Source organism: Cynocephalus volans, chromosome 7 (genome assembly GCF_027409185.1).
Source record: "Cynocephalus volans isolate mCynVol1 chromosome 7, mCynVol1.pri, whole genome shotgun sequence".
NCBI lineage: Eukaryota > Metazoa > Chordata > Mammalia > Dermoptera > Cynocephalidae > Cynocephalus > Cynocephalus volans.
The window spans coordinates 73,581,890-73,607,373 of NC_084466.1; the positions used below are offsets into that span (position 1 = coordinate 73,581,890).

At 40.1% G+C, this 25,484-nt stretch overlaps 1 pseudogene; it reads left to right on the top strand.

The window, feature by feature from the left end:
• Nucleotides 1–13,538: 13,538 nt before the first annotated feature.
• LOC134381665 (transcription elongation factor A protein-like 4) lies at nt 13,539–14,104 on the top strand (annotated as a pseudogene).
• Nucleotides 14,105–25,484: the final 11,380 nt, after the last annotated feature.

The window sequence follows — 25,484 nt, forward strand, 5'->3', positions numbered from 1 at the left end:
GCCAGCAGAGAGAGCATATACTGATATATGATGCTGTGGAAAAAGTGGCCAACTTGGAAAACTGTAAATAATTATGATTTACCATGAGACAAATGTAGGGGACCATCAGGTGATGAGATTATAAACGCCAGCAGGAGCCAGATCTAAGGCATTCTTTAGGAAGAGTGAGCAATGAAATGAGTCCCAACTCAGAGTCTCTACCACACAGAATCCAAGGCAAGGATTAAATGCAAATGCTCTCCTGGGAAGGGTGATCTCAGGGTAGTGAGAGGGAAAGCAAAATGAGTCAGGGAAGGATGGGAGGTAACACGAAGTCTTATGTTATGGAGCTCGCCATTGTTTCATGAAGGAATGCAGCATTTCTCAGCCACATGAAACATCTCCAAGTAGGCTCTGCAGAAAAACTGTGCCTCAGGGCCATCCATCAGAGGGTGTATGGAGAAGGAATTCACCTGATAACACCCTCTCTTCTCTTGTGTCCCATTGAATGAAGTGTACTCATGGGGTGTTAACTCCTCTGTTCTTCTGGATTTTATTATCTGGCACCTTATGGAAAGCCAGATTCCATCTTGGAGTAGGAGGTGGAGTCAGAGACACCCGGTGTCTGCCTCAGGGAAGAAAACAGTGTGGGCTCACATGGAATTGGTCATTGTGGCAGTGGTTGAGACAGAACCAATGATCAAAAGCAGATTGATGAGTGAGGCTGAGAGAATCTGAGAGTGCATAATATGTGCCCAACAGAGATGACTTCTTGTTGTGACTCAGATCTGCTTGTGATTTTCCACTACTTCTGGCTCCTCTCCTGTAATATAGGACTTTTATTATTGTGAGAACAAGCTGCCCTTCCTGCTTATCCAAAAAGCGAGGTACAAGTCAATCAGGTACTGAGTCTCTTTCAAGATGGTAGATAGTGGATTTCCTAAAACAATCAAGGCAAAATAGTGAAATAAGTGAAATAAGTTACAATCCCTATGCTAGGGCTGGTCCTGAGGCTCTGGTTGACATTTATTTTTTCTCTTGTCTTCACCCATTCTACATTTCCCTCATCCTCAGCCTATTTTTGGCTGGTCTAAGTTTCTTTCCTGGTGCAATGACCCAGAACTTCAAGTGGTCTGACCCTTTATTTGCCCTGTACCTTTTAGGTTGTAGTTGCTGCATTTTCCCATTAACCATTACCAGTGGGAATGAAAGTACTGAGAGAGATCCAGCAAATCCCCTGGTTTTCCGACATTATCCTCTATGACCCCATTCTGAGGTAGTTACACCAATTCCTTACTTACTGCTAACAGTAAATCATTTCCTTGCCTGTTGGACTATTGCATGAAAGCCCACAGAGATCAGTCTGTAGTCACAACTTTAATTTCAGTGGAACTCTTACATACACCAACAGAGAAGTGTTGTTTCCCTGAGAACTGGGACCTCTAATTGGCAGGAACTTAGATTGCAGGGAGTAGAAACAATACTATAGATGGGTCCCTGTGTTTGATGGTGGTGGGGGGGAGGAAGTTCCCTTGGTTCTTGGGTCCATTGTTCTGGCTATAGGAGGGATAGTATATATATCTCAGTTGTTGTTGCTTTGCCTCCCATGGATTTGTCACCCCTTTTCCCCTGGGTGATGGAGCCACCAAAGATTACTCAAAGCCCATCTCTTCTGAGCTGTAAGAAGCCCCAGAAAGGAGTTAATCTCCCAGAACCCTCAAGATAGAGGTATTTCTTCCATTTGGGAAATTAACCACGAATTGAGGTTCTCTCCCTGCATTTATTCTTCAGACCAAGAAGTTACAGGAAGAGAACACAGGTGGGGTTTTTGCTAAGTACCATTTAACAAGTTTAACAATAGAAGCTGGTAACATGCAATTAAGTCGATCCACTAACAAAAGCTTGATTTTAGCAAACGTTCTCTTCTTACAGCAATTTCCCAGTATCTTTACATATCAATCAGTAACCTGTCTGTCTTTGAGTCAGAAACCTTGCTGTGTTACAATTCTTTATCTTATAACAGAGACTATATAGCCTGGGGAAATTTTCCTGTCCTTTGCAAGGTCAATATTTGAAACTGCAAGGCTTTGGAAAACCAGGCCCTGTGAAGTACATTTGCTTTATGGATACTCTACAAGCTGTTGGTTTATCCCATACATTACTTTTTGAAGATAGAAACCAAATCCTGCAAGATGTCAGACTAAGCTGAGCCTTCAACAGGCCATTCATCATTGTATTAGGATGGCTACTTCTAGATGATGGCATACATGCTATTACCAGTGAGTCCCCTGGTCATAAGCTCATTTTTGCACCTCTTTTGCTGTAGGAATTCTCTTGTTGTTGGAGGGAACATCATGTGGAAAACATGTCAAAGGACAAGGCATTCTGTAAGTGTTTTGATCGTGATGCTGATAGAGGCACTGCAGATAGGAAAGGCAACTCCACACCCAGAGTATATATCAATTTTAGTGTGGGTTAGTGATCACTGTCCATTCCAATATGTAAATGGCCTGATATAATTGACTTGCCAGTAGGTAGGTGGTTGGCTGATACTTCAAGGAATGGTGCTGTGTTGAAGGCACCAGCAATATGCCCTCAATATGCCCCGGCATGTGGGCTGCACAGCAGTGGCTGTAGCTAGATTGGCCACGGTGACAAGAAGCCATTGTTATTAGCTCATGCCTAGCCTTCATTCCTGCCACCCTGGCCAATCTGTCCATGAGCCCATTGTATAAGCACTGGGATGGTTGAGGCAATTATCCAAGGTTATCCCATCAGACAATCTTTCAAGGTTACCCAGAATTAGTGCTGTAATATAGGAACTGTCCATTTCCAGCTATACCAACATAGTGCTCTGACGCATCTGTGGCCAGGCTTGTCTTTTCTTCCTCTGTGGGTTGGTCAGCAGAAACCCATGGGTTGAAGGAGAGGCACTGATGCAGTAGGTAGTTGGCATGACAGTCTGGGCCAGCAGTTAATGACAATTTACTCACAATTTTGGACCTGATCCAGCCCCCTCCCAAATGTACCACTTTTGTCATACAGTGGATTGCTGCTATGTCTGCCCAATAGTGTGACTTGGTGATCTGAGAACACGCTGTGCTGTACAGAGGCCACACTTCTGTTTGTGCCCAGTGACTGAATGTAGCAGAGATACTAAGGCAAGTCTGTTCCTCAGAGACAGGGCTCCTCTAACAGGAGGAGCTTGAGCTTGAGAACTCCCCAATGGCTCTGCCAAACTTCCATTAGAACTACCCTGTAGTCTGAAACCTGCAGAATGGGAGAAAATATTCGCAAACTATGCATCTGACAAGGAATTGATATCCAGAATATACAAGAAACTCAAACAACTCAATGGTAAAATAACAAATAATCTGATTTATAAATGGGCAAATGAGCCGAGTAGACATTTCTCAAAAGAAGACATACAAATGGCTAACAGGTATATGAAAAAATGCTCAGTATCACTAAACATCAGAGAAATGCACATCAAAACCACAATGAAATATCATCTCACCCCAATTAGAATGGCAATTATCAAGAAGATAGAAAATAAATGCTGGCAAGGACGTGGAAAGGGGGGAATATACATTATTGGTGGGAATATAAATTAGTACAGTGCATTATGGGAAACATTATGGAGGTTTCTCGAACAACTACACATAGAGCTACCACACAATCCGTAATCTACCACTGGGTATAACTCCAAAGGAAAGGAAATCAACAGGTCAAAGAGGTACCTGCACTCCTATGTTTATTGCAGCTCTATTCACAACGGCCAAGATTTGAAACCAACCTAAATGTCCATCAATAGATGATTGGATAAAGAAAATATGGTATACACACACATACACACACACACACACAATGTATACTACTAAGCCATAAAAAAGAACAAAATTCTGCCATTTGCAGCAACATAGATGAGCCTGGAGAAAATTATGTTAAATGAAATAAGCCCGACACAGAAAAAGAAATACCATATGTTCTCACTCATATGTGGAAGCTAAAAAAAGTTGATCTTGCAGAAGTAGAGAGGAGAATAGTGGTTGCTAGAGATTGTTAAGGGGAGTGGGGAGGGAGAGATGGGGAGAGGGTGGGCAATGGATACAAAACTGTAGAGAGATAGGAAGAATAAGATATAGTGTCCTACAGCAATATAGGGAGACTACAGTCAATAAAAAATTACTGTGTAACTTCAAGTAGCTAGTTGAGAGGATATTAAACATTCCCAGCACAGAGGTGACAAATATTTGAGGTCATAGGTGTGCTAAATACCCTGATATGATCAGTGCACACTATATAGATGTACCCAAATATCATATTGTATTCCATAAATATATGCATGGGTCAAAAGAAAAAAAATATACTGTAGTCTGAGATGCTTCCGCCCAACCTTCCTTCCTTCCTTCTCTCCTTCAGTCAGGATCAGATCTGCATTATGATCTTGCATGTCTAAATCTTGGCATTTGCTTCTCAGAGGGCCTGGACTGACATATGGTGCTTTATATGAGTCTGGAAATGGTGGAGGGAAGCTGGAAGATCCCCACAGGCATGCCCTGAGATGTTTGAAGTAGCTGTGGTCAAGGCAGAGCAGGTGGCAGAGGCATGGGAGACAGAGGCTGAAAGAATCTGAAGAGCTGCATAAGACATGTCCAGTACAGAGGGTTTCAACAACAGATTGATACAACTTTAGGCAGAAGTAAAATGAATGGACTGGAAGGGAGAAAATATATTGACAAGGAGACTGGTTAGGAGACAATATTCCAGGCAAGAGACAGTGAGCATATGAACCACAGCAGTGACACTGAGAATGGAGAGGAAGGCACAGGGATGCTAGGAGAAATCCACAGGACTTAGTGCTATCAATGTGGGACACTGGAGAGAGGGAGGAGACAAAACTGACTCTTTGGCTACTGTTTGGAATAACTGAGAAGATAAGGAATACAGAAAGAAAAAAACTTTTTTTTTTTTTTTTAAAAATAAAGCCTTTCTGGTCACATTGAGTCTGAGGTGTCATTGAAACATCCAGGTCAGCTGTGGGATGCATAGATGTGGAGCTGAGGAAAAATTCTGAAGAGCAGATACAGATTTTGGAATCCTCAGCCTTAAGGAGAATCCATGAGCAAGGATGAAATTGCCCAGGCAGAGCATGAAAAGAAGCAGTCTCATGATGGAAGTCTGGGGCTCGCTGACTTTTAATGGGCTAAAAGACCAAAAGGAGACAGGAAGAGAGGGGACCAGAAGCAGGAGAACTGGGGTCCCAAAGGCCAAGTAAAGGACTTCAAGAAGAGGGAGTTTTCAATGGCATTGGGTGCATTGGAGACGTTGAACCAGGTAAGGACTGGAATAGAGCCATTATGTTGCTGTTAGTGGTTTTAGCAAGAGGAATGTCATAGCTGAGCTGGGGCAGAAGCCAGGTTCTGATGGATCAGATCTGCATTATAAAAGTGAGTATAAAAGTGAGAGCTGACGTGGGAATCACAGCTCTTCCAGCGAGCTGAGTGCAAAAGGAGAGTGAGAAACAGAGACTTGTCACCAAATGGGTAGGCAGAATTCAAAGAGGACTTTCTTTGTTTTCTGCTCATCACTTTTTTAAGATGGCAGAGACATGCGCATGTACATAGGTGAACAGGACAGAGCCATCAGAAAGGGGGAGGTTGAAGTTACAGGAGAGAGAGAGAGTGAGGCAAAGTGAGGCTCAGATCACCATAGTTTCTGTCTGTTTTATGAGAGTTTCTAGATGAAGAGAGAGAGAAAAGAGAATTTCTTCTAAATCATTTTCTTGATGTAATAAACCAATCCATTAATGTCAGATGCTAGTCTTCAGGTCCCAGGTTATCCTGTGCTTCGACACAAACAATGGCGATGGCTGACACAGGAGGAGAATCTACAGTCTCTGCTGCACATAATGAACTCATCAGGTTGAATCTGCATAACTCATCCATAAAAAACTTTCACAACATATGATTTTATCACTATCTGAGGCTCAGTGCAAGCGTCTCCAACAATTGAACATTTTATTAATCAGAGAAAAAGTTTATCCAAAAACTCATCGTAAGGAAAGCTTTAATCTCCCCTGTGTCACGTTTGATTATGACAGCTGTCTCTCATTCCGACTTCTTATTTACATAGCACACAGACATATTGTCATTACAGGTAATTCGTCTTAAAAGCATTATCTGTTAAATATTCATTTTAAATTTCCCATTCATTCATCAGCATGTTAAGAAAATACATGCCTCCTCCTTCCATTAGGTTCTGGGTCTGACTGTGTTTCTGCTGGAGCTCTCGGTCCTCTTATTTTCCAGCAAGGGAAGGGGCTGAGGGAACTAGCTGAAGCTGTTGTTCCAGTGTTCTAAAACTTCTGACATTCTTTTCTTTGAAGATAATTGAATCACCAAATTGGATGAAAGATCTCTGAAACATCAGGCAACAGATTTTCTGTGAGATCTATGAACACAGCTATTAACAAAATGAATTTTGAAATCAAGGGGAAATTGGGGGGATTTTTTTTCAGCTTGGCTGCTTTTTACTAACTAGCACTTAAAAATTATTATTGCATATCAACAGAGAACATGACACATGGGGACTTTTCTGTAAGAGAACACACTAAAATATGAAAATCTAAATAAAATAAATTTGTTCTGAACATTGTCCAAGAGATTTTACTTAATAAATATACTGGAAGGGCCTCAGTTATTTCATTTTACAGCTTATCTTTGGTGGTGCTCTTATAGTAAGGCTTTCAGGTATTGTACAGTAAAAATACTGTACTGTTTTTGTGGGAAGTTCTCTTCCAATTCTGTGATTAGTAGTGTGTGGGGGTCCCTGAGTATCTGTTGGATTGTTGAATTGAATTAAAATCTCTGCAGGTGTAGTCATTTGCATATATTCCCATTCAGAATTTTTTCTTCCTATTAAAAACAGCATTAAGGATATTAGTGTACGGCAATCTACGTTAAGAACTACAGGAAGGGGAAAATGAAAATGCTTAAAATACATGTTATAAAGTTAAAGAAGGAAAAAAATGTAGGAAAGGTGATATTTATAAGATAATAGCTGATGATTTTCCAGAATTATTGAATGAATTATTGAAAGGTATCAATTCTCAGATGTAAGAATAATAAAAATTTCCAAGCACAGTAAATGAAATAAATCTATATCTAGCCAAATCATTGTGTTTTAAAGATCTTAAGAGTAGGAAGAGTTAAAAGCAAGTTGCCTACACATACTCTTAAGTTCTCAGCTTCTAACGAGATTTAGAATCACCTGGAAAGCTGGTAAAGATGTAGATTCCTGGGCCCTGCTACTCTGAGGTTCTGATTCAACTGATCTAGGGTGGGATCTGATATAAATCCACATTTATAATGGGCCACACTTTTGGCACTCAGTGTGAGGGCAGACTTCTCAATATGAGCCACAGAGGCTCTAAGATGGAGAATCATATTTTCAAAATGCTGAAAGAAAAGAATTATTTATCTGGTAATATATACTGGCTAAAATTTCATTCAAGAACAAGAGTAAAATAAAGATGTTTTCAAACACACAAATATTAAGGGTTTATTACCAACAGACCCTTGTTAAAAAAGCTTCTAAAGGATTTACTTTGGGAGGAGAAAAAAATAAACTGAAGATGTATCTGAGATGCAAGAAGATTTTTTTTTATTACTTCTTAGTCTTTATCTCCTTTCACTTACCAGCACCACATGACATAGTCGATCACTTCTCTTTACTATATGTTGTTCACATGGCTTCTGCAAACACTTGATTTCCCTCCTTGTTTCCTGCTTAGTCAACTTTGCTGCTTTCTTGCCTTCTCGGTGCAAGAATTGATGAGCAAAGCTTCACATGTGGGTAAATGTAAACTGTTGAGTCTATTTGATGTTTAATTCCACAGTAAAAAAATGTAAGATAATTGGAAATGGGGTAAGAATATCTGGTGAGCTGGGTGACTTTATGTAAAGCTTTCTAAGAGCTTTTGTTTGTTAGAGGAGGGTAGAGGTATTGATTAACTTTAATTTTCAGTTATATATGAATTATATATATATATATTAAGGGTTACAGGTATCACTAAATGAGGATCCTTATGAGGATCCAGGCCCTGGATTTAGGGCCGAATCCTAAATCTAGGATGATCTTATCCTGAGATCCTTAACTTAATGATGTGGTTGAAGACTCTTCTAAATAAAGCCACAGTCGTAAGTGTCAGGGATTAGAATGTAAACATATCTTTTTGGGGGAGTACACTATTCAGTCCACTGTAGGTTGTCCTCTGGTCCCCTAAAATTCATGTCTGTCCCATGTATAAAATAAATTAATTTCATTCTAGAATTACCAAAAGTGTTTACTCATTCTAGCATCAACTCTGAATCCAAAATTTCATCTAAATATCATCAACTCCAAAAGTTCCAAATCTCGCGATCTAAATCATCTAACTGTGGTGTAGGTGAGACTCTAGATATGATCCACCCTGGAAATTCATCTCCATCTGTAAAACCTGTGAATGAAAAAACACGTTATCTGTTTCCAAAACCAGTGGCGAGACAGGCATAGGATAGACAGCCCCATTCCCAAATAGAGAAATTGGAAGAAGTACAGGATGCACTGGTCCCAAGCAAGTTCAAAACACAAGAGGGCAAATTTCACTAGGTTTCAAGTCCTGAGAATATCCTCTTCGGTTCAAGGCTTCACCCTCTGAACCAACGGAGGTGCACAGAGGTAGCTCCAGCAGCCTCTTTCCTGCCTGTGGAATTGTGGGAGTCTCACGGCCTTCTTACATTTCATCCAGTCTCTGTTTCTTTCAGTTTATGATGGCAGTGTTTCTGCCTGTGTAACAGTCTCAAAAACCTTGTAGGCCTCTGATGTATGTCACAGGGATTCATATCGTTAGTCTAGAGGGTTCACTACAGATCTTTCCTAAATAACCCTATTTTTATCCCTGAATTCTGTCGAAATGGTGGATTGGATCCATGAGTCACCTGCCAAACCTCTTCAGCAAACCATCCGCACACTGGCCCCCTCCCCATACTTGAATTCACTTAATAACACATCCTTATATGAAGCAGAAATTTGACAGAATTACCAACAGAAATCAAACAATTCACATTAGAGTGGGACATTTTATAGTTCTCACAGTAATTTATAGATAAAGAAGAAAAAAGTATATAAAAGATATGAACATAATTCGCAAACTAGTCTTAATAAACAGACATAAACTTCTAGGCCCAGCAGTTAAAGAATATACTTTTTTTCTTAAATACTTATCGAACAGGTATGAATACTAATCATATAGTCAAAAAATGTAAAAATTTAAATGAAATAGATACACTTTTATAATTGCTGGTACTTACCAAAACTAATTCAAGAAGAAACAGAAACCTTGACTCTACCTATAACTGTTAAAGACATAGTTAAAATTTTACCCACCAAATAGATATCAGGCCCAGAGAGTTTACAAGTGAATTATTTCACCACATGCAAGGAATAGATAATTCAGGAAATAGATAAGATATCTCTTCCATAGGATAGAAAAAGAGCAGAAATTCCCCAAATACCTTATGGAGCTAGTATAACCTTGATACCCAACACAGATATTATGGAAAAAACTACAGACCAATCTTAAAACATAAATGTGAAAATACTAAATAAAATATTATCAAATATAATCATGCAATATATATAAAGGCAATACATAGTAACTGAGTTTATATCAGTAATGCAAGGATGGTTCTACATAAGAACAATTTATTACTCCAATTCTTCATATTAGGATTGAAGAAGGAAATACATAATCATCTCAATAGATTGTTAAAATGTGTTAAAGTTCAACATATTTTCAAGCTAAATCTCTTAGCAAACTAGGAATAGACGGAACTATATTAATCTGATAAAATGTGTTTACAAAAACCTACTGCAAATATCATCCTTATTGATAAATTATTAAAAACATTTCTTTTAAAATCAGGGTGAGACAAGGATGCCTGCTATAAGAGCATCTTTTCAACATTGAATTGGAAGTCCCAGTCAGTAAGTACAAAATAAGAAACTGAAGTGAAAGATACAAAGAAAAAAATGGAAAAATAAAGTTGTAATTATTCACAGATAATTATTGTCAACATTAAATAAGGAAATAAAGACATTATTGTAATTTTTTAAAAGTATGCATATACTAAATATAGAAAACACATAAAAAATCAGTTGCATTCTATACACACAAAAACAAATATTTAGAAAATGTAGTTAAAGAAAACATGCCATTTAAGATAGCAACAAAATATGAAGAATTGGAAATAAATCTAACAAAACATGACCATGACTTATTCATACTAAATCGTAGTGTACTTGCTTATGTTAAAACTTATAATTCATAATTACATGATTGTCTCCTAATTGTTGGCTTGGCTTAAGATTGGTTGTCTAGCCAAATGAAACTTCTTCACATCAGAATTGTGCCTTCTACTCATCACACTACCCTACTCAGTAATGTGCAGTACTAAAACATTAAAAAATATTTATTGAATGAAGTTATTATTTTGAGAAGTTCCAGGTATGCTAATTCAATTGAGTTTGTGCATACATGGTGAAAAATAGTGAAACAAAAAGGAACTATGCAGTGTTTTGCGTATAACCTTTCTATTATATTAAGCAAAAAATCATTTGGAAAGATAGCCAAAACTTGGCACATGACTCAATGCTATCTAAAAAAGGAAGTTACATCAATACAGTGGTTAATATAGATAGAGTGCCCAAGAGCAGTGAAAAGATTGAACACTTTCAAAGACATCTAGCTGAATGCCATTTGGAGCCCACCTGAAGTAAGCAAGACCATCAATAAAACCCCTATAACTCTCCCACCTATAACCCTGATAATAAGCTTTCTTGATTATCTCTAAACTCTTCATAATGTTTGAAGCCTTGCATATGAGAATCAATGTCTTTAATACCTTAGTTTTTTTACTCAATAGAGTTTTGAGAATACAAGTTACATTAAAAATGAAGCTCCTTCAGCTGATAATGGACAATTAGTTATGTTGGGTTTTGTTTGTTTGATTTTTGCTAAGCTATTCCCCAGTCATCTCAAGTAAAACTTAAAATTTTATGAAGGTGACAACTGAGATAATTAATTGCTTTAGTTTTGTGTGAAAGCTGTGGATTGTACTTGGAAATGTAAACATTATTTGTCTAGAAAAGAGAAGTGAAATTTATTTTCCTCTTGTGGTCTTCTCTTGTAGGTTTCCATGAAATTTTGAGATTTTGTTGGAAAGGATGGTTTAGGTGTTCTGGGGGTTCTCTCCCAGACCTATGATGTTCTGTGCTCCTGTCCTGTTGTTGGGGCTGAGCAAAAAGGCACCATGATGTTGAACGGTTTTGGATAGGATAAAGGGCATCCTTGTTTGAGGTTAGGTGTATCTTAGGCCCTCAGGTAGAAAGCCTTGTTCTGGAGAGCTGCAGCAGCCCCTTAATAACCAAGGTCCTTCCTGGCTTGGAGGGGTTGAGAGACAGATGAGCTTTGAAGGCACAACAACCATTAACCTGCGTCATGTGGTGCCCTTGCCTGGCTGGAATGCTTTTCAGGAAGAGGCCGTATCATGGGGATGGGCAGGGGGCTTGACCAGTTGCTGCAGATCAACACGTTCTTGCTCTTTTTTCCTGTTTCTCAACCCCCCGTGCAACATGAACTTTTGAATTGCATTTTATTCCTCATTATTTATAGAACCAAAATAGCATAGCGTGTGTTTCCTTTACTCAAAACCTGAGACTATTTGGAAAGCAAATAAATAGAGTAGCCTCCTGGGTAATTTGAATAAAACTCAGTGCCTGAGAGATTCTTTTAAATGGAAATGGAAAATCGTTATTCACTTCTGACCAGTTTCCATTTTCATTTTCTCTTTAATTACTGAGCTTCCTTTCTCTGAAATCAAGTCTCTAAAACAGACCTTAGTTATCCATTTTTAACTGTAGGAAGGTTTATTATTCAAAAAGCAGCTAGTAATCCAGAATAGATGTTATTTTGTTCATATTTTAAAGGGTTAGTCAGAAACATTTCTTCCAATGGGAATGTTTGGTACAAAAAGGCTCTAGTCCAAAAGGTAAAAAGCTGAAAAAATATTTAAAGTAAGTCTATAACAGAGGAAGATGACTAAATCTTTTAAAATCTTTAGTAGCACAATCCCCATGGAGTAAATGGATTAAATTAACATGATTAGAATAGAAACAAACTTTGCATTCGTGCAGCATCTATATTTCCAAGATCTCTTTTTGCTTCATATTATAAATAAATGATACGTCTAAGGTAAGTACTCTTAAGCCCACCTTGTCTTAAAAATGCATCTTAAAAATATGCACTCTTTATATGCTTCCTTAGAAATGATTTTCTTTGTAAAATGAGCCTTTTTTGATATATAGCCTTAACTACAGAACTATGTCTATCTTAAGGTGTAAAAGCGTCATCTTTTCCCCTTTAGTTCTCATAGCCTGGTTGATAAGGTTTGTTTGCCAAAGAACCTTAGGAAATTATTTCTGGAAGCGTTTAAGAGTGGGAGAGATCCTCATCTCTCATTCATGGTTCTAACATGGTTCTGCCTGAAGGAAAAAGTGAGATATAGACCCCAAGGTGTCTTTGGAAAAGTGATGATGAAAATTAGTTGTAGACATGTTATCCAGGTGTTGGTGGTACCTGTCGGTGGAGGCACAGCCAGAGAGAAATCAGAACCAGAGCTCAGCAGAGAGATCAGGACTTACCTATGGGATTCATCCATGCAGGAATGATGGTTAAAATTGTGAAAGTGAGACAATTAAATAAAAGAGAAGAGGACCTGGAGGAGGACGAGAGGAGGAATCCACGTGGAAGTCTGAAAGGGTGTGCTTGGAAAGGTAGGAGGAAAACCAAGGGAATTGTGGTGTCCTGGGAAGAGAACATTTCAAGTGCTAGGCTAGGTCACCTGTGTCAAATGGAAACTGAAAATAAGGCCACTGCATTTGGTCTCTCCCCCATCCCCTGCCACCCACCTTTAGTTCAATAACCTTGAGAGAGCTGGGGTTGCAGCCTAGGAGAAAGTAAAAGAGGAAGTCCAAAGGGGCTGTGGGGAAAAGCTTTCATAACAACGTGGAAGTGGAAGCAAGATGAGTCTACTGCTCCCAGAATTGCTGGGTGGGAAAGGTCAGAAACAGGGTGCTAGCTAAAAAGTCTCTGAGGTCAAGTGATTTAGGGTAGGGGCATCTGTGCAAATGTGTAGGCAGATGGGGAGGTCTCAGCAGAGAGGGAAAGGGTGAATGTAATGTTACAAGATGGATTCAGGAAGCAAAGTCCCAGAACAGGTTGCAAGGAATGGGCTCAAATGTGCAGGAAGGAGCCAACCTTAGAAATGAGAATGGGAGTCAGGCATCTGCCATTCCTCCCTGTGGCAGGTCCCAGAGCCACTGGCTTGGTCCCTGGGGCTCCCAGTGTTGCTCCAGCTTCTTTCAGGTCTGCACGACTGTTGTTCCCAGCACTTGGCTGGGCTGGTGAAACCTGTCCAGAATCCCTGCAGGACAGACAAAGGAAGGGAAATCTCAACATGGAAAAACCCAACTATAAAAACGAAGGAAAGCCTGACAGCCGAGGAAAGATAGAAAATGAACAGCCAGAGGGTGAGGGAAAACCAGAAGCAGCTTGTAATCTGGAAGATGAGGAAAAGTTAGAGGGGGAAAGACAGAAGATGAGAAAATGCTAAAGGGTAAGGAAAAGCCAGAGAGTGAAGGAAAAGCAAAAGAAGAAGGAAAGCCAGAGCACAAAGCAAGGTCTTCAGGACAGCAGCCAGCTGAGGATGGTGTACCTGGGAAAGCCAGAAGAAAAGCCAGCAAGGGGCTGGCTCAGTGCCTTGGGAGTGCAGGAGGCCACACTCGATGAGCATGAGCAATGAGGAAATAAGAGAATTTGAGGAGATGGCTAGGGTGAAAAGACCAGACAGACACTGAGGGGGCTATTTGGGTGCAAAAAAGTTTACGGAACCCCTTCCACCCAAGGGGCCCAAGGGAACACAGAGGAGGCTGCCGGGCCCCACAAAAGAGCGTTGAAGACCTTCCTTATGTGCAGTGCCCCTGGCAGGCATTTTCCAGGCCTTGTCCTAACACCTTGCTGTAGGTGCCCCTGCTGTTACCAGCAGCCTTTCCACCTGACTGCAATGCTCTGTGTTTCAGTGTCAGTTTTTCACCCATGGCACGGAAGAAATGTTTATAGTGAATTGTGAAATTAAAAAAACAAAACAATTTGCCGAACCATCAAAAAAGGAAATGAGAATGGAAAATAAAAGATCTCATAAATGATGGCCTTGGTTTTCTCATTAACATATAGGAAGAAACAATTAATTCTGGCAGGAAGATATTTTACTAGGAGATGAAGAGTGGGACCAGGGAAAACAAAGGAGAAGATGTGACATTTTCGTCATGCTTCTTAGGTAGCATCATATGTGTAGTTATCTCACAACCAACCAACATCAGTGATTTACTTATCAGGAAGTAATAATGTTCTGCTAACTTTTCATTATCAAAACCTCTCCCCACAGCCCCTTCTGACTTCTTTCTTTAACTCTCCCTTACACCAATTACCAAGGATATCTATCATTTTTTTAGGTAGACAAGGATCACAGAAAGAACATTCAGGCACAGGAAACAGTACTGTATTTACTAAGACAGAGCTGATAAAATGTAGCAAATAGGTCAGTATGGCTGAAGTATAGGGCCCTGGGTCAGATGAATGGTTAGAGGTGAGCACAGAAGAATAATCTGGGATTAACCAGGAAGGGAAGGCCACGCTAACGAGCTCAGATATGATTCTCAATGGGGAACTCATGTAGATTTTCCTCCTCTGGGTACAGAGTACAATATTGATGGTGCTGATGGTACATGACAAGGTAGGGTTCTTAAGGGGTTTGGAATGGGAAATGTGTTGGGATTGGGAGTTTCTCAGTGTATGGGGAGTAGAGATAAGACAAGGACTTCTGAGCAGCTGAGAGTCTTTCTCTACTCAAGGCTGTTGGGCCTGTTTCCAGGGGAATCTTAGTCCCTGGAGACCATGTGTGCCATAAGGTCTATAACTTGGTTGTAGTCAAAGTCATACCAATAAATAAGTGTAACAAAGTGGTCACTGAGGGCAAAGCCAGGCCCCACATCAAAGGTGGAGGAGTGAGTGACACTATTAATGTCTTGGGAGACAAACTAGTCTTCATTGTTGCCCAAGATGCTCTTCAGGGGCCCTCCAACACCTGCTCTGCTGCATTCTTGATGTTATTGTATTGAACAGTGGTCTCTAGGTGGTAGGTCAGATCCGTAACAGACCCTTGGCCGTGCCAATGGTTCCAAGGACGATAGTCTGGGCAAACCCCATGACCATTGCACCATGGTTTGCCAGAAGAGCCATCCCCAGTCTCTGGGTGGCACTGATGGCATGGTTTATAATCATGAGTTCCTGTGTGATGTGAAAGTTTCACGGATGATCTTGGGCAGGAGGGCCACGCGGGTGGAGATTCAGGTGGCGTTGCTGACTATCTTGATAAAATTCTCATGCTTCTCGTGGTTCATTCCCATTGCACCCACGAGGGAATCAGCAGAAGGGGCAGCAATGAGGAGTTTTATGGCTTCGCCTTCAAGTGAATCCAAGCCTTCTGGAAGGTAGTGAAGACACCAGAGGACCCGAACCACCATCACCCATTTGATGTTGGTGGGTTCTCTCTCCAGAAAGATAGAAACGGGCTTCCCATTGATGATGAATTCCCCGATTTAAAGATGCTATTGAACTTGCCAGGATGGAATCATCCTGGAACATGTGGGCCACTTAGTTGAAAACAATGAAGGGGTCATTGATGGCAACAATGTTCAATTTGCCAATTTTGAAAGAAACCCTGGTGACCAGACACCCAACATTGCCAAATCCATTTACTTCAGCATTGACCATGGTGTTTCACAGACGTGGCTGGCACTGCACAAAAAGTTACAACTGTCCGTTAAGTGGGGAGGAGCAGAAATTGCAGGGGGCAGTGATAGTCCCAGTTTATTGAAAGAGGGTGAGACTTAATGGAGAGTTTTAATTTAGTATGCATAGGACGCAACTAATGTGTTCCATGAAGTTATTCACAATGATGACTTCATTGGCATATAATGCATAGTGGGAGAGTTTGCCTAGAAGGGCAGGTATGGAGCTGGGCATGTGGCTGAGACGTGGGAGTACAGGGTTATCCCTTGGGAAGGTTGGTCTGGCCAAGCTTCTTCTGGGTGTTCTTGCATAGGTCAAGGGCCTAACAAAAAGCTCAAGTTCACTTTAGGGCAGGTCCATGGAAACCCTGAGAGCACCAGCCAAAACCATGTCTTCATCCAACCCTACTGACCTGCAACAATTATTCCCCAAACCTGCCCATCCCCAACCAAAATGCCCTGACAACATCAAGGGGGTTCACTGCATCCTTCTGTGCTTCATGTCCCTGGAATTGTAGCTATGTGCTTTGATCATTCCTGGCCATTGCTTGGCTGAGAACTTACCTTATCCAGGTAAGTCAAGTGATATTCTTGAGAACTTAAAGGGGTCAAAATGGTGGAGGTGGCAGCCCATGGGCTCTCTCATAAAATAGAGACAATGAGGTCATAACCAGTAGATTATATGAGTACTTCCTCATATATCTTATTAAGAAATAAAGACTTGCTAATGTCTAGCATTTAACATTATTATTTTTAATTTACACACTATCATTTTGCTTTAAGTTTAAAAAACTTAGTATGACACGTTCTCATTTTTGAAATAAGACTGACTCTCAAGGAGCTTTGTTATGTTGCAAAAAGATTTGTACTTTACATCCTTAATTGGGTGGGAAGTGATGCAGAAAGAGAACATTCTCACATCTAGTCATTAAAAAAAATTAATCTTGGGCATGATCCTTGTAAACAGGCTTTCCAGTATAACACTTAAATGCTACCCTGAGCTTAGATGAAACAAAATATGATTTATATCGGGCATAATGCATTAGTAAAACGACAGTCTGTGTTATTTTCAAATGAGATAGGAAATGCATGATGACTGCTAAATTGCCTCTCATTAAAAAACCACAGAATAAAATTGTCATTTCTAAGTATTTATTTATGAATTTATATAGTTTTGATGTACTTATCAGCCATGCTTATGTTTTCTGAGTTATTAAATAGAGAAGATAAGGAGCTTCTCTTCTTCACAGAATGAAACAAGCTGCAAACCAATAAAACTTTACTAATAGGCAAAATTCCCTGCATTTTTCTGATAGCTCTTCGAGTTTCACGGCTGTGTGGCTATGTCACTCTCTCCATCCCATCAGCCTTCTTTTATTGAAGATTTTGCCACACAACGCACAGGAGCCTTGACTTCCAGAGCTCCTGCCATAACTATAGACAGCGTTAACACTCGGTGAGCAATCCATCCAAGCTTCAGCTTGACCTCCTTAGCTTTTAAAACACTTACTTCCATTCTACATGAGCAATCCATCCTCAGCCTCATCCTCACCAGGAAGTACTGCATTTCTGAGGCAGCGAATTTCGATACAGAAACAACCTGTGACCACAGCTTCTTAGTCCTCCAGCTTCCACCCACCATGCCCCATTGTGTCCTCTAGTCCTCCAAGCTCGCAATCCTCTCACCACTTCCCTTCCTTTTTTTCCTTCCCCACCTAGCAAAGAAGCGGTATCTTTCCAACTATTCTTCTGCCTGGGCCTTAATTTCCTCCAACGGCACCAGCCTGCCAAGCCCTGACCTTGGCTAGATGTACAATGGCCTTTTCTGCTGCGTTATGCAGATACCGAATGTTGTTGGAGTAAACCACGTGCTATGTCACTACATATTTCTGGTCCCCGATCTCAGTGAGATTCTCAAACCCATCCTTTGGTGTTTCTCCAGGGGGCAGCCTCTTGCTTTCTTCCCAGGGATTCTTCCCTTTTCCTAAATCCCAACCTCCCTGCTGCCATCTCCTTTCTCTCAGCAGATGATGTTGCTTCATGCATCACAGAGAAAGGCAGACACTTTCAGGCACAAATAGCTCCTCTCCTATTCCTCAGAGTTCATGGTCCTCCCAATATATCACTTGGCCAACACACACACACACACTAAGATCTCAAGTTGATATAAAGGGCTTGTGTTAAACTGAGGCAGAGCCAGGGCTGTTATAGCAGGATATTGGGAAGCATCTTTTTGCAGCTACCTTTGTTTGGTTTTATAGCAACAAGCTTTCCATCTCACAGATAATGAAAATCAGGACTGGGTGAGAGAGTGGATCATTCAACCTGTGGGCATTTACTGAGCACTCTTGTGTGAAGTAGCCCTGTATTAGGCACCATGAGCCCAATGATACCATCAACAGTGTCTCCTTCCTGTTTCACAGATGTTCACTGAATGAGTGACTTAGGTAAATGAATGAACAAACCTGGTAAACAATCCCTCATGTGAATAAATAAATAGAAAGGTAAGTATAGAAGTATAAGAAAGTTTTCTGTCCAGAAGGAGCTTATAATCTGATTTAGAAATACCGAAATACTAACTCTTGTTACTACGAATTAATTAGTGAATATTCAAGTATATATACCTGCATATTATATAATGAAGTTTTGAACTGTGTGGAATGAAATACTGGAGATAATGTAATGTATACAAAGATACTAACTGCATAGTCCAGGCTGGGAAATTCCAGCACAAAGTTTCTTTTCTTTTTCTTTTTAATACAGTTGAGATCACAGTATCTAGCATTATGTGTTCTAAGCTCACAATACATCTCAGAAAAGAAAGAATGAATACTTCATATTGTTAGAGGGTAGGAGTGTTGGATCATGAGGCTTAAGGCAATGTGGGGGAAAAAAGGAAATCCTTCTAGGCAGTAGGGCCAAAGGAAAGTCCTAAGCAAAGGCAGTAGGAGGGGGCGTTGAAAATTGCATCTGGTTAATGACAAGATCAGTTTAACTGAACCATTAAATGTGATAGGCAGGATGCGTGTGTGTGTGTGACAGAAATTCCAACTTAGTGACTAATTTGTTAGAAATTTATTAATACTATTGGGAAGCACCATAAAGCAAATCCTACCATAGTGCACTTGCTTATGATCCTATCATAGGAGTAAAGTAGTAAAGAGTAGGTGTTCCTAATAATTATTCAAAACACTGTAGAGTGTCTTTCGGATATGAGGTAGTGTCTTAGAAGTTTTGGGAGATATAGAGATGTAGGAGAAGATCTCATGGAGGGAAGGAAAGTCATGCATAAGCAGTTTGTACTACTTAAAACACCAGATTTATGAGTATTTCGTGTTTATGCGTGATCACCACCAGGGGGCAAATTCCCTTCCACTTGCGAAACCAGCCACCAGAGAGAAGGAACCTGCTTCCACCGGAGGGGCTCAAGAAGAAAATTCTGATCTTCTTGCCAGAGTCACAGAAGATAGTAAAGGTCTCTCCTTTTTCCAGAGGTAGGTTTAAATAGTGTTCTAACATTAATTGCATTTTCCCCCATGAAAATAGTGCCATAAATAATAGGTTTGCAGGTTGATTCCAAAAGCAAAATATTAAAATATATTTTAATTAATCCTTGGTTCAATTAGAAAAAACAAACAGATATATATATATATATATATATGTATATAATTACATATAATTATGAAGCTACAATTATAAAATTATTTTATGGAAATTTTTCACAAGTACTAACTTTCAGAACTCAATCCATTTATATGAGTGATTACCTATTCCTTGAAGGCATTAAATAAACATCAAGTGAACAGAGGTAGGTATTCACCCTTAAATACTTTCCTGTCTTCTTAAATGTAAAATTACCTATTAAAGAAAAAATAAAGATTTACCAGTATAGTTCAAGTTAACCTATTTTCCCTTTAGGAAAGAATAAATGTTCAGCTTTATTTTTGCAGGTTGATAGAAAGAGACCAGCCTCCTCTCCTTCATCCCCATCCCCAAGCACTTGATCTCCATTGTCTGAGAATAAATTATAAAAGGTCCAGGTAAGGTTAAAAGTGAGCTGTGCTGTGCTTATCAAACAGCTCCAGGCTCTGCAAATACCTTCTATACTAAGAACACAAAGGCTCATTCATTGTGCATCAATTTTTTCAGCCTAATTTGCTCTCAAAGCTATCACAGATGGAAATTACTGTCATTAACATTATCTTCAAACGGGAGAGGCAGGCACTACTAGCAAGGTCCTTTACTTGTTTTGTAGCAGTGCTTTGACATTACTGCCAAATGGGACCAATATCTGTGCTCCTCCTTTCCCCTGCTCCTTTCAGATTTCAAAATCAGTCCAGTGCCTGCTGCTCCCTCCACTAAAAGGCAGTTGGGTTATAAGCCACTAATGAGTATTTTGCTTATCTATCTGCTATAGACTGAATTGTGGCCACCCCTTGCCCACCAATTCACATGTCAAAGCTCTAACCCCCCGTGTATTTGGAGATGGGGCCTTTGGGAGACACTTAGGTTTAGATGGGTTCATGAGCATGGCGCCCTCATGATGAGATTAGTGCCCTTACAAGAAGATGAAAAGACACCAGAGCTCTCTCTCTGCCATGTGAGGACACAGCAGGAAGGCAGCCATCTGCAAATCAGGCAGGGATCCCTCCCTCACAAGAACCCAGCCATACTGGCCCCTGATCTCAGACCTCCAGCCTCCAGGACTGTGAGAAATAAATGCCTGTTGTTAAGCCACCTGCTCTGTGGTATTTTGTTATGACAGCCTGAACTGACAAAGACACCATTTAACATTTAAGACCAGATCATTCCTTCAGTGTAACTTTAGTAGGAAGAATTACAAGCACAAAAACCCTCTTCCTCTATTAAGGGGGACTAATTTACTGTGAAGCATGACTCATCATCCAATTTGGGGCTCTAGATCAGAGATATAAAATTGGATGCAGGCAGGGCTCTCAATGGGCCAAGCAGCCACCTGAAATCGTATCAGTATTCTGTAAAAGTGCTTTTTTTGTGGAAGAGGGACCAGAGCTTCATCAGATCCTCTGGTTGTTGACTCCAAAAGTTTAACAACCACTGATCTGGATCCCTCATACAGAGGTTGAAAGCCTAATTTTTTGGCCACTCAATAGCTGTGTAATTAGAGTAAGTTTCTTAATTTCTTTATCACATATGTTTCTGTATTCCAACCCAGAGGGCAGGTGGGATGTTAAATGAGATATAACAGGGGTGCTAAATTTTGAGAGTGCATCAGAGTCACCTGGAGGGCTTGTCAAATAGAGATTACCGGGTCTCATCCTCAGAGTTTTTATTTTTTTTATTGAAATATAATTGATTGCTCATATCTGTGGGGTACAGCATTGAATATCAATACCTGTGTGCAATATGTGATGATCCAATCAGGATAATTACCATATTTATCATTACACAATGTAATCACTTTTTGTAGTCCTTTACCAATCTCTTCCTAATTGCCCACCCCCACCCCCCATCTCTGGTGGCCTCAGTTCTGTTCTCTCCTTTTGAAATTTCAATGAATTATTGTGATTGTTGTAACTTTCTTTCCTTTCTTTTTATTTGTTTATTTTTTGGCTCCCACTTACGAGTGAGGACATGCCGTATTTCTCTTGCTGTGCCTAGCTTATTTCACTTGACATAATTTTCTCTAGGTTCATCTATGTTGCTGTGAATGGCAGAATTTCAGCCTTTTTAATGGCAGAGTAGTATTTCATTGTGTATATATACCACATTTTCCTTATCCACTCATCTGTTGGTGGACATTTAGGTTGGTTCCAACTCTTAGCTGTTGTAAATAGAGCTGTGATGAACATGGGAGTGCAGATATCCCTTTGACATGATGATTTCCATTCCTTTGGGTATGCATCCAGCAGCGGAATTGCTGGATTATATGACAGTGCTATCTGTAGTTGTTTGAGGAGCCTCCACAATGTTTTCTATAGTGGCTGCCACCCTCAGAGTTTCTGATTCAGTAGGTGGAGGATGGGGTGTGAGGATATGCATGTCTAACAAGTTCCCAGGTAATGCTGCTGCTGGTCTGAGGACCACAGCTTCCTTCCCAAAACACTCATGGAAACCTTGCCCTGGTGATTTGTTTGCCTGTTTTTTTGCCCCACCTTGCTCATGAGAGTGAATCCTTCTATTGCTCTGCTGTGCAACCCTTCTTTTCAGCATCCAGAATCTGAGTCCCAGCTCAGGCCTTCAAAGCTGGCATGCCTGCTGGGTTCAATCCAATCCCATTAGTTAGGAAGAAGATGGGTTTTCACAGTTTTGGAGGAACACCGTCTAGTAGAAATACACACATGGTGCATATGTAATTCTAAATTTTCTAATAGCCACATTAAAACAGAAAGAAACAGGAAAACTAATTTTAGTAATTTATTTCATTTAACCCAGCATATCAACATATGATAGGATATTACCACATCGACATGTAACTGATGTAAAAATTATTAATGAAATATTTTACCTTTTTTTTGGAACAAGTGTTAGAAATCTGATGGGTATTTTACATTTATTGTACATCTCAACTCAAACTAGCCACATTTCAGGTGTTGAAGAGCCACATGTGGCTAGTGGCTACTGTGCTAGATGGCACAGTTTTAAAGTATTTGAGAGTGGGAGGAAATTGCAGTGTGTTCTCAGAGTAAAAACCTCCTTCGAGAGTACTGGGTTCTTCATGCCACAGACTCTTCCATTATAAGAGTGGCATAAACTCTCAGAAGGCCAGGAGTCCTTTTGTGAAAAGGGGCCTGGGCCTGGAGTATTTTTACAGAGAGTTGCATGTTTCACCAGGCAAAGAAAACATCCTTAGATATCTGTTATGATGCCCCTAAAATATTCATATTCCCAAAATTAGACTTTTCTTCCTTGAAATTGAACTTAAAACATACCCATTGATTATGATATTCCAGTCAGGCCTAGGAGTAGTGAATTAGCTGCTTTTAATCCTTCATGGAGAGTCTGGGAGATCATTTTGGATAGAAATCTCCAGGCAAATTGCCACATAAGGAAATTAGAGTCACCATCTTACAATTCAGCTTCCCCCAGACAGCGACCTCCAGTGCTTCCACCCAGGAAGGTAGTGCCTGGGATGGGAAAGCCTACCCACCCCAGAGAATTTCCATAGCAGATGCAGTCGAGTACTTCATTAATGAAAATGCTCACTCAGTCTAATTCACATTTTCTATTCAGACAGCACGAACTTCTCTTAGCCAATTGTTTTTGTTTCTGCTCAAGTAGTCCTTAACCCCTGATGCATTCTTTGTAAACGTCTCAAGCTGAAAATCATTTAAATTTTGTCTCTAAAACGAAGTGTTCTTGATTCATAACCAGATAGTTTTACTTTCTAAGCTTTTCAGTCTCACTGACATTCATTTTGAAAATGTGACTATATTTCATAGATGGAATGACCAATGTTTTAGATTTGCTATGGGATCACTGAAGTTCTGCCACCTGTTGAGAATAAGTTATGATATGTGAAGTGCCTCTGACTTTCTCTACCTGAAACTCTGACCACATTTTTTCAGGCACATGGTTTATCAGGGAAAGATGATACTAGGTTGAACCATATGAAACTACTGTGTTTTTCCTTTTTTATTTTCTATCCAACCCCAGCCCTTGGTGTTATCAGCACCTGATCCAACCAACCAATCTAACTGGCCATCTTGAACCTAGTATTTTTATGGCCAGTTAGATCGACTGGTTGGATTGGGTGCTGATAACAAAAGTGATGTTACTTCCTGGGGCTCTGTGAGGTTAAAATGAGATCATAACTCTTAAATGTTCAGTAGTACCTGGGACATAGGAAATCCTCAATAACTTTTAGCTTTTCTCTGTAACTCCAAGATGGTAAGAACGGTCCCCTGTCAAATGATGCAGTTGGACCCTCTATTAGCCTGCTTGGTCTTCCATAACAAAATACCACAGAGGGGTGGCTTAAACAACAGGAATTTATTTTCTCACAGTTCTGGAAGCTGGAAGTCTGAGACCAAGGTGCTGTCAGGGTGGGTTTCTGGTGAGGCTGCTCTTCCTGGTTTACAGATGGCACCTCCTCTCTGTGTCCTCATGTGGCCTTTTCTTTATGTATGCCCCTGGTGTCTCTTCCTCCTCCTGTAAAGGCACAAGTCCTATTGGATTAGGGCTCTATCCTTATAGCCTCCCTTAACCTTAATTTCCTCTCTAAAGTCCCTATCTCCAAATACAGTCACATTGGGAGTTAGGGCTTCAACATATGAATTCTGGAGGGATGCAATTCAGTCCATACATGAGGCATAACACCAAAATCTCAGCAGGACATTTTACAGCTAAGAGGACTGACATTCCCCTTAGCTTAGAGGATCTTAGAAGATCCTCTGCAGCAGAAAATCTGTAACACTAGAAAAGTGAATTCACTGAAAAAGGGGGCCAAAATTTCATAGAAAATTATGGAGAAAGTACATTATTAAAATTATATTTGAAAAGTGAAGCTAAAAAATGTAAAAATAAGTTAGTTCTATTTTATTTAACAAAATTTAATTAAAACCAGAACTATGCTAATGTTTAGAATAATAAGCAATGAATCAAGTGTGTTTTAGATGTAAATATTCTGACAAAATAATGTGATAGTAAATATAATTTCCTTTATTCCAAGTTTGACTTTCAAAGCGCAGTCATGAAGAGTGTCATTTTTGCAAAACTCTTTGGCTTCCACTCAGGCTTCTCCAAGGCTTTGAATGTAAATCGTCATCTAAGGATGTACCTCTGTGTCATCAGCTCTTGTCAATTTTCGGTGGTTAACTGTGGTAACTATGCTTGACCCTCATTTGTCAGTCAATTTGCTTGTGATTCTAGCAAAATTCTCAACATGTTTTCATGGACTTAATGAAATTCAGCATTTTTGCAGATTTTTAAAATTTCAATTTTACAATTTGTCCTGTATTTCCAGATATTAGCAATATCTGACAATCAGCAAAAGCCTGATCTACGAACAAAGGCATATGTTCCAGTGTAATGCAAGAAAGGCTACTTGAGTAGCACTAATAATTATAAGTGGTAGGTTCCCTAGTCAATTCCTTGATGATTATTTCTATACCATGAAAGATCAGATTGGTAGATCTTAGTGGGGCTCCCAGGGTGTTTTTCTGATCTAGCCAAAGTAATTCAAACTTGAGGAAATTGGCTGCTGGAAGCGAGTGCAGATGGGTCTGGAGCTCTGGGCAAAGGAGGGGGTTTTTCAGAAGTGGGGTGCAGCCACGTTCTGTAGAGATTGGAAACGAGAACCCCGCTTTAGGAGGCGTTGTCTGAAAATCAACAGCATGTTTAAGAGCTGGAGGGCCTGTGGAGGGGACCCCACCAAAGGTTTGATATTGGGATGGTTTTCCCTTATGCAATGGGAATGTCGGTTTTGGTGGATTTTAATAATTTCTTTCCTTCACACATTTGCATTTATTTTATATTTATCAGCCTTTACATAAAGCTGGCCACATGTTCCCCATTTGAGGACATGTAGTGTTTTGAAGAATGGACAGCTCTGCAAGACAGCGAGAGCGGCTCAG